The sequence below is a fragment of the Symsagittifera roscoffensis genome, chromosome 2 (assembly GCF_963678635.1).
Source record: "Symsagittifera roscoffensis chromosome 2, txSymRosc1.1, whole genome shotgun sequence".
Taxonomy (NCBI): domain Eukaryota; kingdom Metazoa; phylum Xenacoelomorpha; order Acoela; family Convolutidae; genus Symsagittifera; species Symsagittifera roscoffensis.
Window position 1 is genome coordinate 68,704,872 of NC_087063.1, and position 16,502 is coordinate 68,721,373.

The 16,502-nt window shown below is 34.5% G+C and overlaps 1 protein-coding gene across 2 annotated transcripts in view; it reads right to left on the reverse strand.

Moving 5' to 3' along the window:
• Nucleotides 1–16,502, reverse strand: part of LOC134840310 (ubiquitin-conjugating enzyme E2 A) — a 311,529-nt gene that overhangs the window by 123,719 nt on the left and 171,308 nt on the right. Inside the window, exon 1 of one of the 2 annotated variants that reach the window (XM_063856070.1) lies at nt 14,515–14,524. The exons of the other annotated variant lie outside the window; for it this stretch is intronic. The gene's annotated coding sequence lies outside the window, so the exon portion shown is untranslated. Of the gene's footprint in view, nt 1–14,514; nt 14,525–16,502 lie in introns of those variants that run through there. 2 annotated transcript variants of the gene reach the window in all.

A 16,502-nucleotide genomic window follows, 5' to 3' on the forward strand; every position in this document is an offset into this window, starting at 1 on the left:
CCACTTGACCACGACTGCCTGAGTTTTTTTTTTCATGAAACAACTTGTCATGAAGCGACTTAGTTTTAGCAAAAATTACATTGAGAACAAACTCTTTTAAACATGGTCAAATTAAAGGCTCTTTTAAGATATCAAATCAATAATGGCCAAATTAAAGCAGTGAATTACTTCTTACTTTTGAGAAATGTTTTATATGCAAAAAATCTAAAAAATTGATTTCACTAAGAAACGTTGATCATCAAGCTCTAAGTCATAATGTCTGCAATTGGCATCAGACTTGAACGAAATTTTAAAGACAAGTCGTTGAAAGCGAAACCAGACACCAAATTATGGAGAGGGAAGATTTTAGCCTTATTAGCCTGTTTTGCCATATCTGCAATTTGTCTTCTATTCAAGGTAAGAAGAATTTGTTTTTCTCAAAGAATCTTTTTTACGTATCGAACTTTGCTTTTAAAAGGAAAATTTGCTAAAAAAAAGAAAAAAACATTAAATGACTTTTCTCGAACTTGCACGGAAAATGAAAATTTAAATTTGTTTTAGAAAAAAACTTCTAATGGAAACTGATAGAATTTAAAAAAATAAACTTTTTGGTAGCTCCTGCGGAAAAATGGTTTTTATGATTCTTAGAGTTTTCCAGAAATCATTGTTTGGGTTCTCAACTTAAGAATTTCAAAAGTTGTCGTTTCAGAGTTCAAACATATCACCATCTGTTTACTTAATACACCGCGGCGTGACCTTGGCTTCTATTTTCAATGCTATCCAGCTTTTGACAGTGCGCAACTTACGTCAGGTTTTCCGAAACAATTTGGACATCATTTTGGTACGAAGCGCTATCACATCAATCGGAATGGCTATCCTCATTTTTTGCCTACGAAATATCCCACTTTCAGTTTATGCACTCATCACTGAGTTGTCGCCTCTATTCACGGTTTTTATGAGTGCACTCTTTCTAAAAGAGTGCATTAAGCCTATCGAGTTCGCTCTGTGTATCAGTGCGTTATTTGGGACTGTTCTTGTTATTCAACCGCCGATTGTGAAATCAAAATTTTGGCGACAAACGGACGATGAAATAAAATTGAATTATTTATGGACCGGTTTGGCCTTTTGCGGCCCTCTATATTCAAGTTTAAATTACGTGCTTCTCCGGAAAATGAGCCGAAAAACGATCCCTGTACCCCTGTCCGTCGCCAATTTTTCACAAGGAGTTGGTTGCTTGATAGTTGGTGCCATCAGTCAAATGTTCATGGAAAACCTTCGATGTTTCACCCTCACAGATGTTTTATTTCTGATACCCCTGACTATTTTGACAATTGCAAATCAATCGTTGCGATATTATGCCAATAAATTTGAAAAATCACCAATTGTAGCGTTAATTTTGACCGTAAAAGTGCCAGTCTTAATATTAGCAGACCTTATCCTCTTTCCAAATGAGTCTTCAAAGTACAATTTACTTCAGTATTTGGGAGGCGTCGTGGTTTTTGCTTCAACCGTGTCTTTAATGGTGTTTAGTTATGTGAGAAAAATGAAAGAAGACTCAGCAGAGAAAGAAAAAAGAAAAGAAAAATTCTTGCTTTTGACTAGTACAGCAAAAGAAAAGGATTTGAAGCTATAGCAGTAAGCTTGAATGTATTAACATTAAATAGCATAATAATTTATTTCATAATCTCAAAAAAACTCGAGAATTATTTGGTTTTGATGTAGAAAAAAACTGATAAATAGAAGCCAAAAATTAGGATCTATTCCTACCTTTCATGGATTGAAGAGTGACTCTACAAATTTATGTACAACAATTAAACTAATTGCAATGGTCAAAATATTCCACATTCCAGTTATTAAACAGAGGCAAACTTGGGTTTTCCAAACACAAGCCAGGAAAATACAAAAAAGGAGCTCTAAAAAGGCAAAACAGGCAATCAGGAAATATTAATAAAACACCCTGAGAAACAAGTCTTAGTGAGACTAGGAGTATCACGTTCTCATATACGCTCCACATCCGCTAGTAATTTTACTAACACTAGCCACCAATAGAGCAGCTACAGTTTCTATCAAATTGCCAATGCTACGCAGCAAATAATCGACCAAAAAAAACTATTTCAAGGTTCCAGACTTGAGTCTCCGACCTGTTGATTGAGTCTCACGTCCTCGCATACGCGCCACGATCGCTTGGAAGTAAACTAGTTGCCCAGCTAGATTTACAGATTGAACCTTTGATATCAGATTTAGCTAGTAAATTTCGAGAAAAGTGATGAAATTTCGAAAACAAAAATGGTAAAAATTTCACAGAAATGGATTGTTCTGAAGTCCATATCAGCTTTTCATCAAACAAATAGGAAGATTGCGCTAGCAAAATCTAAAGACCGCGGTAGTTTGAATTAACAATCAACCTCAGAATCAGCAAGTTTGTTAATGTAAACGAAGTAAACGTTTCCGAAAAAAGCAGCAGAAAAAATCAAAAATTGGATTTTTTTTTCAAAACGCAAAAAGCAGGAAATATCTGCTTGCTCAGTAAAAATTGGCATAACTGACCTGATTTTTTTCATATTTAACCCTTAATCTCTGATTTCGGTGTGTAGTTTTTGAGAAAAGCCAGCAAGTTTTAAAAATTAACAAAATGTCAAAATAACATAATGAGCTTGTTTGAGACCATAACTTGTTTCTACGGAAGTTAAGGAAACGCCGCTTGAAAAGGGGAGGTTCCCGTTGTTTGTTCTATCGATTGAAACCCTCTTCTCAGATTTGTGTATTTAAAAATTGAAAAAACGACAACATTCACAACACAATAGGTCAAAAACCCCACTACTTAAAATTTCGAAGACCGTATAACGTTGGGTAAAATAAAACACAGAGGCGAAGCGGGGCTTCGCAACACTTGCGATGCATATCACAATGCGGTATAAAATAGTGATTGAAAAAAAGACAGAAGTAGAAAAAAATTCTGAAAAATTATGTTGGAAAAAATAACCCTAAAAAAAACTTGCCGAAAGTTGAAAATTAACGGCTACAAAAAATTCATATCTGTATTGGATGAAGTTCGTTAACACACGCTATGAAGTAGAAAGCATTTACCGAGCGGCATCGAAGGCGAGAAAGTTCGATTCAAAACCTAATGAAACGAAAACCAGTTTGTTGTAAAAAAACATCATAAAAGTTAAAAGTTTTTACGACCCATCCCATTGAAACACAAAATCCCAAACAGATATATATTATGCCCTTAAGCTTACGCAAAATAAATTGAATAAATCGACTCGATATAAAGTGAAACTGTTAAAATATTGAAGAAACGAAAAAAAAATGCAACAAAAACCGTGCTTTAAAAAATAAACTAATGAAAACCTAGCAAATAAAAAATGCGTCTAAAGAAAACAGAAAATGAACCGACAGAAACTAGGACGAAATCCACGAACCCTAACAAAAATAAACAGTTTTTTGTAAAGTTAATTACAACCTGAAACGGGTTTGATCTAACTACTACTTAAGTGATAATACTTTTTTTATTGTAAGGTGAAAGATGCTGTACAATTGAAGACCCTCTAGAAGAAGTGAAAAACCTGTGGGCAAAGTTGTTTACGGGAAAAGGTCTATTACCCGATTGTAATACCTTTGTTTATCACACTTAAAGTTAAAGAGACTAGCGAAATATGCTGGCAAGTAGAAGAGCAGCCCGTTTTTCCACTGATATCTTGTGTTTGGAAATTGGTGCAGTTGTTTTTGAGAAAAATTGAAATTTGTGCAAAAAAACGCGAAAAAAAAGAAAAAAATCAATTAATAACAACAAAGCCCAAATATTTTTATCATACCTGTTTCTTTCAAACAGGACTTTACACTAGCCAAAAAACAAAGCAGCAACAAATGCTTTCAAATTGCTTATGCCTAAGGATTAAATATTAATAAATTGAAATATACCAAAAAGCCACCATGAGCACTTATATTTGCGACTTAGATTGAAAAAAAAATCTTCGTAATACTACACTTCGCTTTGCTTGTGGTAAAAATCAGATTGCATGAACAAAGCAAAAGTTGCATATGTGAAATTTTTTCATGAGGGGGAGAGAAAAAAGAACCAGATAAGGTCAAATATGGGCGTCGAGATTAGCATGCTTGCCGATTAGCTTAAAAAACAGAATAGTTACAGATTTATTTCCGGCCGGAGTGGCAACCTTAAAACACTTCGTATTTATTCAATAAAAGGGGTTATATTTGTGGTACCGCAACTGCTACTACCTTTGCAGTAACCATATTATGGCCTTGGCGTAATTGTTCATATTGTTATCTATAAGTTATATTATCTTATTATGTAAATCAAGGTCAATAATGCGTGATCTTTATTGTTAGAAAAAGAGAGATTGACTCTCAGAACTTTGGCTCGGTGCACAGTTGGACTCAGATGAAAAAGACTACAAGAAAAACAATACGGTTTCAACCATTAAATTAACTCTTAGAAACCACGTCTGTTTTCATTATTAACATCAGAGGTTCTGTCTGTTATCACATGGCGCAGCCAGCAGGATCCGGTTTTACAGCTCAAGACAATAGGACAGATATGGGAATCCCAGTATTCTGGGCCTCTGCAAATTCAGATTCACCGTGGAATTTCGAAACATGGTTTGATCAGTTCCTATTAGCTGTTACGGTCAAAGAGAACGTGGATCCAGAAGTAATGTTAGAAGAACCCAAAGTTGTCCTGGAAGAACCTCTACCAGTTCCTGAACCACCAGTGCCGAACGAGGATGCGCCTGCAGTAGCAGAGAGAGAAGCTCGGAACAAATTGGCACGGGACAGAGTGGCTCTAGAAAACGAAGAGCGGGTTTTGAGAGGACCTAAAGTAGGACACAACGTATTTTATCATGAAGTTGGAAAACGTTTGACATCAAGATTATTTCTCGCTTTGGGCGCAGAAGGGAAGAAAAAGTTTATGCAAGAGAATTCTCACACAGAGATATCCAAACTTGGTTTTCGGGAAATAGTGCGTTTAGCCAAAATCTCATTTGAAAAGCCGAAATGTATTACTTATGAGAGATACAAATTGTTTACACGATCTCATGAAACGAATGAAACTCTCGAATCCTTTCATGCGGCATTGACTGCACAAGCAGCAAAGGCGAAGTTGGGTGGACTGGAAGAAGAGTTGGTGAGAGATCTATTTATTTCCCGGATGAGAAATGTTGTTCTTCAAGACACATTAACTTTTGAAACAATTTCTCCCGAAGAAGTTCTAAAGCGTGCAATAAAATTCGAACAGAGTAAAGAAACTACTCAAGCATTTCAAAAGTCTTCAACGAGTACTAACAACTCAGGATTGTTTTCAAATTCACAAAAGAAAATAAAACAAGAACCGGTTATGGCAATTGGAAACAAGGGGTATAACTCTAAACGACAGAGTGAAAATCAGAATAGAAGAAAGCAGTATGAAAACAAGAATACTCCAGGATCTAAGGGAGATCAAAAACAATGCACGAGATGTGGTAGAGTGTTTGGAGAAGGCCATTTGAAAAATTGCCCGGCAATGGGTAATTCGTGTAAGAACTGTAACAAACCTAATCATTTTGCAAAAATGTGCAGATCACAGCAAGTTAACGAAATCGCAAATGAAGATTCTAGTTCGGAAGAGGAATAAAATTTAATACAAAATTTTGACTCTTGCGACGAATTTGAGATAATGGTTTTAGAGGAAGATTTCACTTCCATTGCAAAAATTGAAAAATACATCAACAAACGCGTATTAGCGAATGTGTCCGAAGAAGGATCAATGGGAAGAAAGCGTTTACGGAAAAAATTGACACTATTGAGAAAATTGAGATTCGAAGGAATCCAAAGTCTCATCAAGTTAAAGCATTGAAGGCTTTAGTGAAGATTGATAGTCATATTTTGAATATGACTATAGACACGGGTAGTCCAGTATCACTTCTGAATTGGGCGACAACAAAACAAATTTTGGAAGGACCTACGAATTCAAAATTTTTTCCAGCAGTGAAGCTGAACCTGTCCGCGCAGTTTGTGGATTACAATAAACGACCTATTTTAATATTAGGAGCGTTGAAAGCGAGTGTGCGTTCGGCGGGTTGGGAAGTGTTGGGAGCGATGCTGTTAGTCACGGAAAGACGTATGCGATGTATACTAGATCTGGATCTTCAAAGTAAACTGGGTTTTCAGACTACTCAAAAATCAGCTCCAACACGAAGATCCAGGTTTGACGTGCTACTGGGCGAGCGGTCAGAAGAATGGAAGCAAAAATTCTATAGTAAATTTAAAGATCTCTTTGATAGACAAGGGGAGTCAAAGACTCATACTGTGAATATAAAATTTAAATATCCTTCATGTCCGATCCAAGAAAAAGGTAGGAGAATTCCTATACACATTCAGGATAAAGTACAAGCAGAGTTAGATAAACTACTTGCGGAAGGACACATTGAAAAATTGGATAAGTGCACAAGCGATTGTTTTATTGCTCCAATTGTTATCACAGTTAAGAAAGAAAATTCTATTAAGTTAGCCTTGGACGCAAAACCTATCAATAGACAACTGTATAAAAATAATAAATATCAGATGCCAAACGTGGATGAACTGATAGATGGGGTTAGTCAAATAATCACGTCAGTAGTATAGCTAATTTACACTGGGATTGGGGGTGGGGTGATCCCTACAGGGATCATTGGGTATTGAGATCCCAACGTAAATTTTTGAGATCCCATGTAAAAGTACTGATCCCATGTAAAATTTTTCATGATCCCAAATAATGATCCCACAAGTTTGATCCCAATGTATAATTTTTTTAACCAATGATCCTGAATGTAAATTTTTGTTAGGTTGATAGCTAAATCGTCCAAATGCCCAGACGGTGTATTTCGTTCTTTTTGTTCATGCACCAAATTGGAGTGGTATATAAAGTGGTTATAGCGATTAGTTTCATGCATGGTATATGAAAGACGCTTGATTTCTGCACCGAATATGTTTGAAATATATGTATAGAATCAGCTTGAAATTTTTATGTATTACTATAGACTGGTTTCTGTAAACGTCTATGTCAAGTACTTTCAGGAAGAAACTGTTGAAGAATTAAACGGAAAACATACGTTTCAAGGTTAAATTGAATTTTGTAAATTTTTGGTTCAAATATAACACCAATTCTAACACGCACACTGGTACACATTAAAACATAAAACTTGTCTTAAAGTCAATATTAGATAAGAAGCGTTTGAAGCAAAATTATTTCTGGCTTGGCCATTGAATGTAAACGCTGTTACTCTTTACTGCACAATGTTTTACACACTATCACATTAACAAATTTTTTTTTCTTATTTCCTGCGAAAACGTTTTGGTTGCGTTGGCACATCTTCAACGGCTTCACGATCAAGAAAAGAATTATCCGACGATTCTGAGGACGATTCTGCAGAAGTTTCAGCACTCAAATCGGCAATATCGTCACTGTCAAGGTCACTCTCGTTTATCTGATCGAGACCTGCAAATCCAGGATCCGGAGTCTGGAATCCTATTTCATTTGAGGCTGTTGACATAAGATCGAACAATGAACGATGTACATGTGATTGAATTGTGCTGGGGTCAATGTAGCTATCTTGACTTTCGTATTGCACATCTTGCGTATAATCCCAGTCTATTTGTGTTCGATCAAGTTCTTGCGACATACCATCTAGTATGTTCTCTTGATCCCATTCGATTGGTGCGTCATTGTCTTCAAAATGAGCAACCCATGCATCTAGATCGTCATCATCATCACTATCTCGATCTAACGTTGCATCGTTTGCACTATCGGCATGAAATGTAGAGCTGTTATTACCACCACGACTATCGTTTGAAGGCGGTTCTGAAGACTCGATGTAACCATATGGCAACGTTGAAATACCATCATCCAATATATACCGTTTATTGTCGAACGATGACAATGCTATCTTATTCGTACGAACAGTATACAGAACATGACGGTCAGATGCAATTCTGGTGTTTTCAGCTCGATAGAGACTACCCATCTCAAGAGTTTCTTCATACTTCCGATGAGTAAGAAGATTTTGAGTTGCCCTGGAAATGCCTTTAGCTGAAAGCTTACGATGATCTATATAAAATGAATAAATGATTACTAATCGTTAATACATTGAAATTTTTTTTCGAAAAAAAATTTTTCCTCAAGTTTTCGACAAATTTTTTTCGAAAAATTTTTTTTCACAAAATTTTCGACAAATTTTTTTTCGAAAAAAAATTTTTTCCCAAATTTTTTTTTCGACAAATCTTTTTCCCAAATTTTCAACAAATTTTTTTTCGAAATTTTTTTTCACAAAATTTCGACAAATTTTTTTTCGAAAAAATTTTTTTTCCCAATTTTTTTTCGACAAATTTTTTTTCAAAAAAAAAAATTTTTCCTAAATTTTTTTTTTCGACATTTTCATAAAAAAAAATTTTCCCAAATTTTGGAAAATATTTTTTTCTCGAAAACTTTTGGTTTTTACAATTTTTTTTGTCGACAAATTGAAAAAAAAATTCTAATTTTTTCAACAAATTTTGATGAGTAATTGAAAGCACTCACTTAGAGAGACGATTGAGTATAACTTGGGTTTTAAAGCAATGAAGTCCGTGATGGTGTCGGTTGGGAACTCATCTTTGTATTTGAGAACTGTCAGTTTGTTTTGCTTGTTAAACAGGCGATGGTTTTCGGGATAATTTGAGAAATCGAATTCGTCAATAATGTTGGATTTGTTTTTCAAAATTTCGTAAAAATCTGCATTCTTTTCGGTTTCTATTTCGTAAAGCAAACTATCGGTATCGGAGTAAAGCAATCGACAGTCAAAGTTTGGTTTCATAATTTCATAGTGAAACCGATACATTTCAAATTTAGCGATTTCAAGCACGCATGCTCCTACTATGGTAGGTACATTCCAATTAATGACTCGTGGTGCTGACGTCAATGCCGCTAAATCATCACCAAATTTTTTAAATGTCTTGAAGTCAAAAGCAGAAATTTGTTGCATTGTTTCTTCAGCGTTATGTACAATATTAACCTTCACTCTTTTTCTTTTCGAGTCGCATGTTTTTCCATATGCAGAATTATTCAACAATTTGTACAGTGTTTCTTCAAATTTGTTTCGTGCAGATTTCCTTTTGTTTGTGTTTAGGGTTATATAGGGTTCTAACCATAGTTCTTGCTTGAACTTTAAAACTCTATGTACTTTCGTTATTTTCAAACCCAACCGAACATAGAGTTGTAAGAGTTTGTAATGCACTGTATAATTATTCTTGTTATGCAATGTCTGAAGCAGTTTTTTTACTTTGCCAGGAGCAACTCAATAATTATCATTGCTTTTCATTTGTTTTGCCAGATCTCGTTGGTAATCACTTAACCACTCCTCTGGCACCACTTCTTTGGTTGGTGCTAAAGGATAGTCTCGATGGGATTCATGAAGTTCTTGAGGGTATTCGAGATCTACTTCAAGAATGAAACCAATATCTGAATCTTCTGGAGTTGCCAATAATTCATCAAGGTTCGTTTCACTGCTTGTACTAACTTCACCGTCTTCCTTAACATGGATTAACTCAAAGTCCCGTGCTGGTAATTTATGCATTTGCATAACACCTCCATATAGATTATTTGCATCCAACATGAAGCCATAAGTTGTTTTTTCTTGAGGGTTGTACTTTTCATTCATGTACGGGTTGTTTGCATTGAGTTTTCTTTTTCAAAAACAGATGCTGTCCCACCTCGCATCATATTTTCCACCATTTCTAAATGCTCTCTTTCCGAAAAAAGTTCAATATCAGCGTTACAGATCCTCTTGAAAGCATCTCCCGCAAGATTCGACGCAGTAAAATGATGCGCGCAATCTAATCCGTAGCTTGCGTGAGTTATCGAACGAAAGTCTTCAAAAACACATGCGAGAAGAAGAGTATCACATGTGAGATAGAGATTGTGATATTGCTCTAAGTTTATGCAATTGAATTTATCGAAGACTGTTTGAGCATGTTTTAAATCTTCTTCACTAACACTGATTTTTTCTCCTTCTAATGAGTTTCCCCATGCACTGAGTGGTGGCAGATTTTGTTCATCAAACCTTAATCGATTTGACATATAGGAATAAGGGTAAAACTTTTCCTCTTTAGAAGTGCGCGACAACTCTCATCAGCTTGTTTGAAGTGTTCATCTAGTATAGAGAACTTATCAGCTGGTAAATTATCAACAAATTTTTGTAACGAAGAATTCAAAAACTTACATGAGTCTATGAATCGCATGTATTCATAGACATTTTGCTTAACACCATTTGCTCGTGTGTAAGTGTCAACCAATACACCAATGCTTAGTGAGATATACTTCTCATCTGTTGCGGGTATGACTTGGATCGTGCTCGCTGGTTCCAACTCACCCAAGGCCAAACAAATATGGTGAAGATCATAATTTTGTATATTGTGTCCAACAACTGGTGTATATCGCACCTTTCGTCGCGCTAGGTTACACTTTGAGTGCGCCCACTCTAGGAATTCACCACTGTAGTGACAGTGGTCCAAACATTTTGTTTCACCTTCAACAAACTCTGCTAGGCACAACCAGCATGAGGTGGCTTCATCCTGCTTCAGGATAGATCGATTGCCAATATAGTTTGGGTATCGATTTTTTTGTTGGTAGATTTGTTTTGCTAGTATGTGTAACTGCTCGATGAATTTTGGTATACATTTTTCCTTACTGTTTAAATCAAAGAAGTATGGTTTTGAAGAACCATGTTCAATCGCACACAGAGAGTAACCGGAGGGTTCATATTTTTCTAAGATCCTAGACGACGAATTGTTCGGGTTGTTATTGCATGTGGTTACAGGTTTCAAAAACGATTCGAAATCGAAGTAGATAACGACAGAAACAAAACTAAGTGCTGCATAGTTGTTGAATTTGAATTTATTGCTTCCATCTTCAGCGGATGGCATTTTTATTACTGCAGGTTCATGTTCTTTGCATGATCTTTGATGCATCTTGTTCGCTTCTTCGCTATAACTTATGTGAAAACAGTTCCGACACAGGCGCATGAAGGTCCGGAATTTATAACTTTTGATTTCATATATGAATCTTAACAGTTTAGTTATTAACACGAAATGATGTTTACCCGGCTCAAATAACAACAAAAGATCCATACTGAATGTATCTTCAGACTCATTTTTTGATATCAACATAGACACCAAGTCTCCTTTTTCATAAAGAAACACATTGACACGATTTTTGTTCAAACGTTCAAATTCGGGTATATCTCTGAAACTCATTGGGGTTGGAAACTCACCGATTGGTTTTTTGGCGTTGTTCGTTCTGTAAGTTGCAGGGCATGTTTTTTCAGCAGCTGGATCTTCGTATCTTCCAACAATTAAATTCAAACGATAATGAAGGTGATAAGCAGCAGTAAAACAAAGATTAAAACAGTCATGGTCATCATGGTTGCGAATATTAATTAAATGACTGGATTTTGCAATTTTTAATGGTAATGTTATATGTGATGACCCTCGAATGGGATTCATTTTACCAAACTTGATAAACAATCTAACCACTTGTTGTAAAACCCATCCGCTTCCGTGTGAAGCAAATGAATGAAGCACCGATTGCATTCTATCGACCATTTCATAAAACGTTCCATCCGCAAGTCCGTCGGATAGAATCGGAACCATAAGGGAATTAACATAAATGTCAACAAGCTCATTTTGAGTGGGGTTGTTCAGATCTTCGTCATTGATCTCTGACGGTTTTTGTAAACTCAAATTTAATGAAAATTGAACTTTTTGGGGCCATTGGAAACCGTTTGCCAAAGTCAAATTTTGGATTTGTTCTTTGTGCTTAGACATAAGTTCTAATATATCTACACTATCATCACCAGGAATAAGAAAAATTTTCAGGGTACCATTGAAAGCAGATTCATGTAATTCAATGTCATTCACATTCATGTTTGGGGTAATTGTTTCGTTTTTGCTGATGGCTGCAGTATTGTTACTAGTAGCGACAGGTAAACTATGAAGAGTAATCATATGGTTATTGAGTTCATTTTTCGAAACAAAGCCTAAATTACAATATTCACATAAATTGGCTATGCTCTCATGAGTTGAAATCAAATGTTGTTCAAGAGAAGATAACAATAACGATGTGAAAGGGCAATCATTACACATATAAATTGGAATACCTTTTTCCATAGCATGAAAATTTCGTTCATGTCTGGTTCGGTTAGTTTTAAATGTGAAAAGTATTGGACAAAAATTACATTTGTATTTTGCAGGATTCATTATCAAGTGTTCCAGAGAAATAGAAGTTTGCAAATAAAATTCGTATTTGAACAAATTTTCAAATACATAACACGACTTCATGGGATTGGTTGAATTTGAAAATATGCTACATGTAATCCCGCTCAAATTTGAGTTTAAACGGCAATCGCCCGCCAAAATTTGAATTCAATTTAAAAGTCCCGCCAAAAGTTTTGATTGTGAATAATTTGTAAAATCTAAATAAATATTGAATTTATTCGTTATCATGTACAAACTTTCAAATACATAACACGACTTCATGGGATTGGATGAATTTGAAAATATGCTACATGTAATCCCGCTCAAATTTGAGTTTAAACGGCAATCGCCCGCCAAAATTTGAATTCAATTTAAAAGTCCCGCCAAAAGTTTTGATTGCCAATAATTTGTAAAATTTAATTAAATATTGAATTTATTCGTTATCATGATCAAATTTGGTTTCTTCCGATCGGTTTCAGTCCACAAAAATCAATTAAAAGAGACAATACATTAATTAGGTTGTTTAACTTTAATAACAATATTCTGAAAAAAAAACATTTTCGATTTCTTATTAATAGCTTGAATATGTGAACTGAATAGACTACAACATGTCTTTTGGTATAAAGACTTACTAACCATCAATGTTGCAAAGTAAAAAAAAAACTCATTAGACATGGGGAAGACTAATTAACCGTGAATAATGTAAAAGAAGAAAAAATATTAATTTCTTAAACAAAACATGTACCTTAAACATTATCATATATACATTATCATGTTGACATTTTCCCAAACATTTTATCGAAGACTTAACGTATCTCACTTAGGTCATTTTTTACAATCCATAGAGCAATTTATATGTTTCCGCAAAAAAAAAATTGAAACAAAACTTGAAAAAAATATATAAAATTTGTACAAAAAATGATGATCTTCCAAACTAGATGTTGAACAGTGCGGGAACCTAACTCAAAAATGTTCAGCTCGACGAGAGAAGCAATATGAGTGGTCGGAAGACTATATTCGGACCGTGTAACAAAAAGTTAGAAAATTGATATAGGATGAGGCTTTTCGAAAATGAAATGTCTGTATCTCTTCAGTGAATGGTCTGAACATAGTCGTGCAATATATCAAAATACTGCTCACGACCAGTTAATTAATTTTGATCAGAGGTCTAAAGACTATAGGATCTCAAGTTTACGAGATAAAAATTTTCAACATTTTTCCGAGATTTTAAAATTCAAGTTCTTTTTTGTATTTTGATTGAAGACTTGTCGAACATTCGGTTATAAAATGACCTATTATGCTCTTCTTTTCCTAGCAACTTGATAAGTGAAGCATTAGGAGGCTGAATGTTTTAATTTACAAAATGTTTATACACGACGACACCAAATGAAATCTATTAAATATCAATCTGAGTTTCAAGTTTAAATCTTTATACACAAAAAAAAACAAATTAAAATCAATCAAACGCAACAGCAGTTCAATAAAGTTAAATAAAATCTAAATACTCCTGAGCTTTTTCTAGTGTTGTTATCTTTCTCTTTTTCTTTGGTGCAAGGCATAGAGAAGGAGTCAAATTTTCCATTTGATTACTCACTGCCGCTTCGGGGGTGCGAGTTGCAGTTGAAGAATCTTGTTCATCAAGCCATGGTGACACTGTAGGAGAAGGATCAGCTTTCGGCGTAACTAATAATGGTGATTCAATCTGTTCCATTCCCCATAAGCGATCAAAAAATTCAATTTCTTCAAAGTTTTCTAACTGGTTTTCACACATCGGAGTAACATCACAATCGTATTTATACAAAATTTTTTTTAACTGGTTTTGATAAAGTTGAAATATCAACCTGAAGAGCAAGAGGCTCGTCAGGATCCGTATATTTACCAGAATTTGTAAGGTAACTCAAATACTTTATATTCAGTTCTTCGTCCTCCTTTGGCTTTTTTAAGGAAAGTTTACCGAATAAATGTAGGAAATTTTTGGGAATCATAATGTGATGTGTACAAGTCTACTCATCAGAATTGAAGCTTTTTTCTTCGTTAATTATTGCTACAAAATTACCGTGAACAGTTTCATAAAAAATGGTTCTTTCGTGATTGGAATATCCGGCAATAAGATAACAGGAAATTTTTGAAGAAAAGTTGGAAGAAAAAGACAAACGTAACGCGGAAAGAAAAGAAACTGAAATGAATTGTGAAAACGCCTCAAGAGATTAAAATAGGGATTGGTTCTTCTAAAATTAGAAATTTCAAGACCTCCTATGTCGTTTTTAATCAATTTAATAAGGGAGGGCGTGTAAAATGTTTATGTTACCTTGCATGGTATTCTATGTTTATCTAAATTACATTCAAACAAATAGCTTGTATCAAAAATAACGTTTAAATATTGTGACCTTTGACTCCCATAGAAACTCTTATCTGTTGTACATGCACAAAATACTAATCCATATGAACCAAATTGCAATCCAATATCTTTGCCATATAAAGTACATGTGTATATAAATTAAAATAGATACAACGCTTTCTTTCGCAGACATATACAATCAATCGGAACCATTCATTTCTTTCTATTCAGTTTTAAATCAAGTTACTTTGAAAATTTACTCATTACAATGAATAAAACCAAAACAAGCACCACAGCAAATGCAGATAAAGATTTTGGCGACTGCTATTTTGATATTTCGGAAAACAGTAAAAGATTAGTGCGTGCTACATTGAAAACATATGACCAAACTGGAACTTATGTATTCCTGAAAGTTTTCAAAAAAGCAACTGAATGCGCTGAATTTGAATGTGTACAAAGACTTTCCTTAAGCAGCGAAGAATTTTCAAAATTACTAAAATCGGGAAAGTCAATCCGAGCGCAAACAAGTGAAATTTCTGATACTGTTGAAAACAAAGACAAAACACAGTCTAATTGTAAACGAGCCAGGAAATCTCAAATTTCCTCAAACACAAACGATTTCAAGCACGACTCGAATTGATTTTACTTTACAAAATGGCAGAAGCTATGTTCGAAGTTGTGTTACCTGATTCTTTCAAAAAATTTCAACCAAATTTCAAATTTGTTATTACTGAAAAAGTTCCTAATTTATCTACTTTTAAAAATTATGCTTTTGGAAGCCACTTCAAATCTGAATATTGCCCTTTTTCAGTCGAGAATGAAAAAAAAAACTCATTACCATATATTGATTCAAGTAGATTCAGAGGAACAATTAAATCAATTTTTTCCTTCCCAAAAAAGTTTGAGTGTTCCTTGTATTTTCACTTGCTTCAAATACTTAGTTTCTCCTGCTAAAGATATCAAAGGAAACGGTGAGTTATTTGACAAGCTTAAACTAGCTCTCACTTATTCAGCACAACCTGTTGCAGCCAATCTTGATTTGTTAGATTTCACTGCAATCAAAAAACGTTTACCCAATTTATTGCTTTCTGCAACATCATCTAACAAATAAACTTCACCAAATCAAAACGTTTGCAACAAATCTCCGGCCGTTGGGGGACAGAAACGAATTGATAATACAGTTACGCCTGCTGCATCGTCGACGTCAAACAAATCCGTACGAATTTCGACTTCAGTTTCAAAGAAACATACAGAAAGCAGACATGTTCAAACAGATGAGATGAATACAGAAACTTTGAAAAGATTTGAAAGTTTAATTAATGGACCCCATTCTGCCGCTTTTTGTAAAATAATGGATATTTTGACAAGTGGATATGGAAAACTTGATGTAGATACTGATGTGCTATTTGTGAAATTTATTGTTGAAGAGAAAGTTAAGTTTTAATTGATAGTTTTCATTATTCCTTCTCTATTATATTGAGTTCAGTAAACATGATTTCAATTTTCGATTTAAAACTCATTCATGAAATTTTTATAGACTTAAAATTACAATATCCAGACAAATCAGTCAGATTTCAGTGTTTTTTAGCTACTTGTTTGTATTTGGATGCTGATATTAATTTGGACTTTGTTTTGAAAAACACACCATATGGTGGTTTAATTGGAATAGACAATTCGTCGCTCGACAAACACTTGAAACATTTCAAATTTCTTAGAATACATGCTATATTGCATGACGCAGCGGGATATTTGCAAGAAAAAAATCATACCGGTCCTGGGTACACATATGTTTTGCCTTGTCCAATAAAAACTGTTATCTGGGTCACGTGACAGGTATTGCGTTTTGCTTATTTCTTAAAGCATTCAAACCAAAGTTATATCGTTTGTTGGAATGTTGAGTGAAAGTCATGTTAACCCAAAG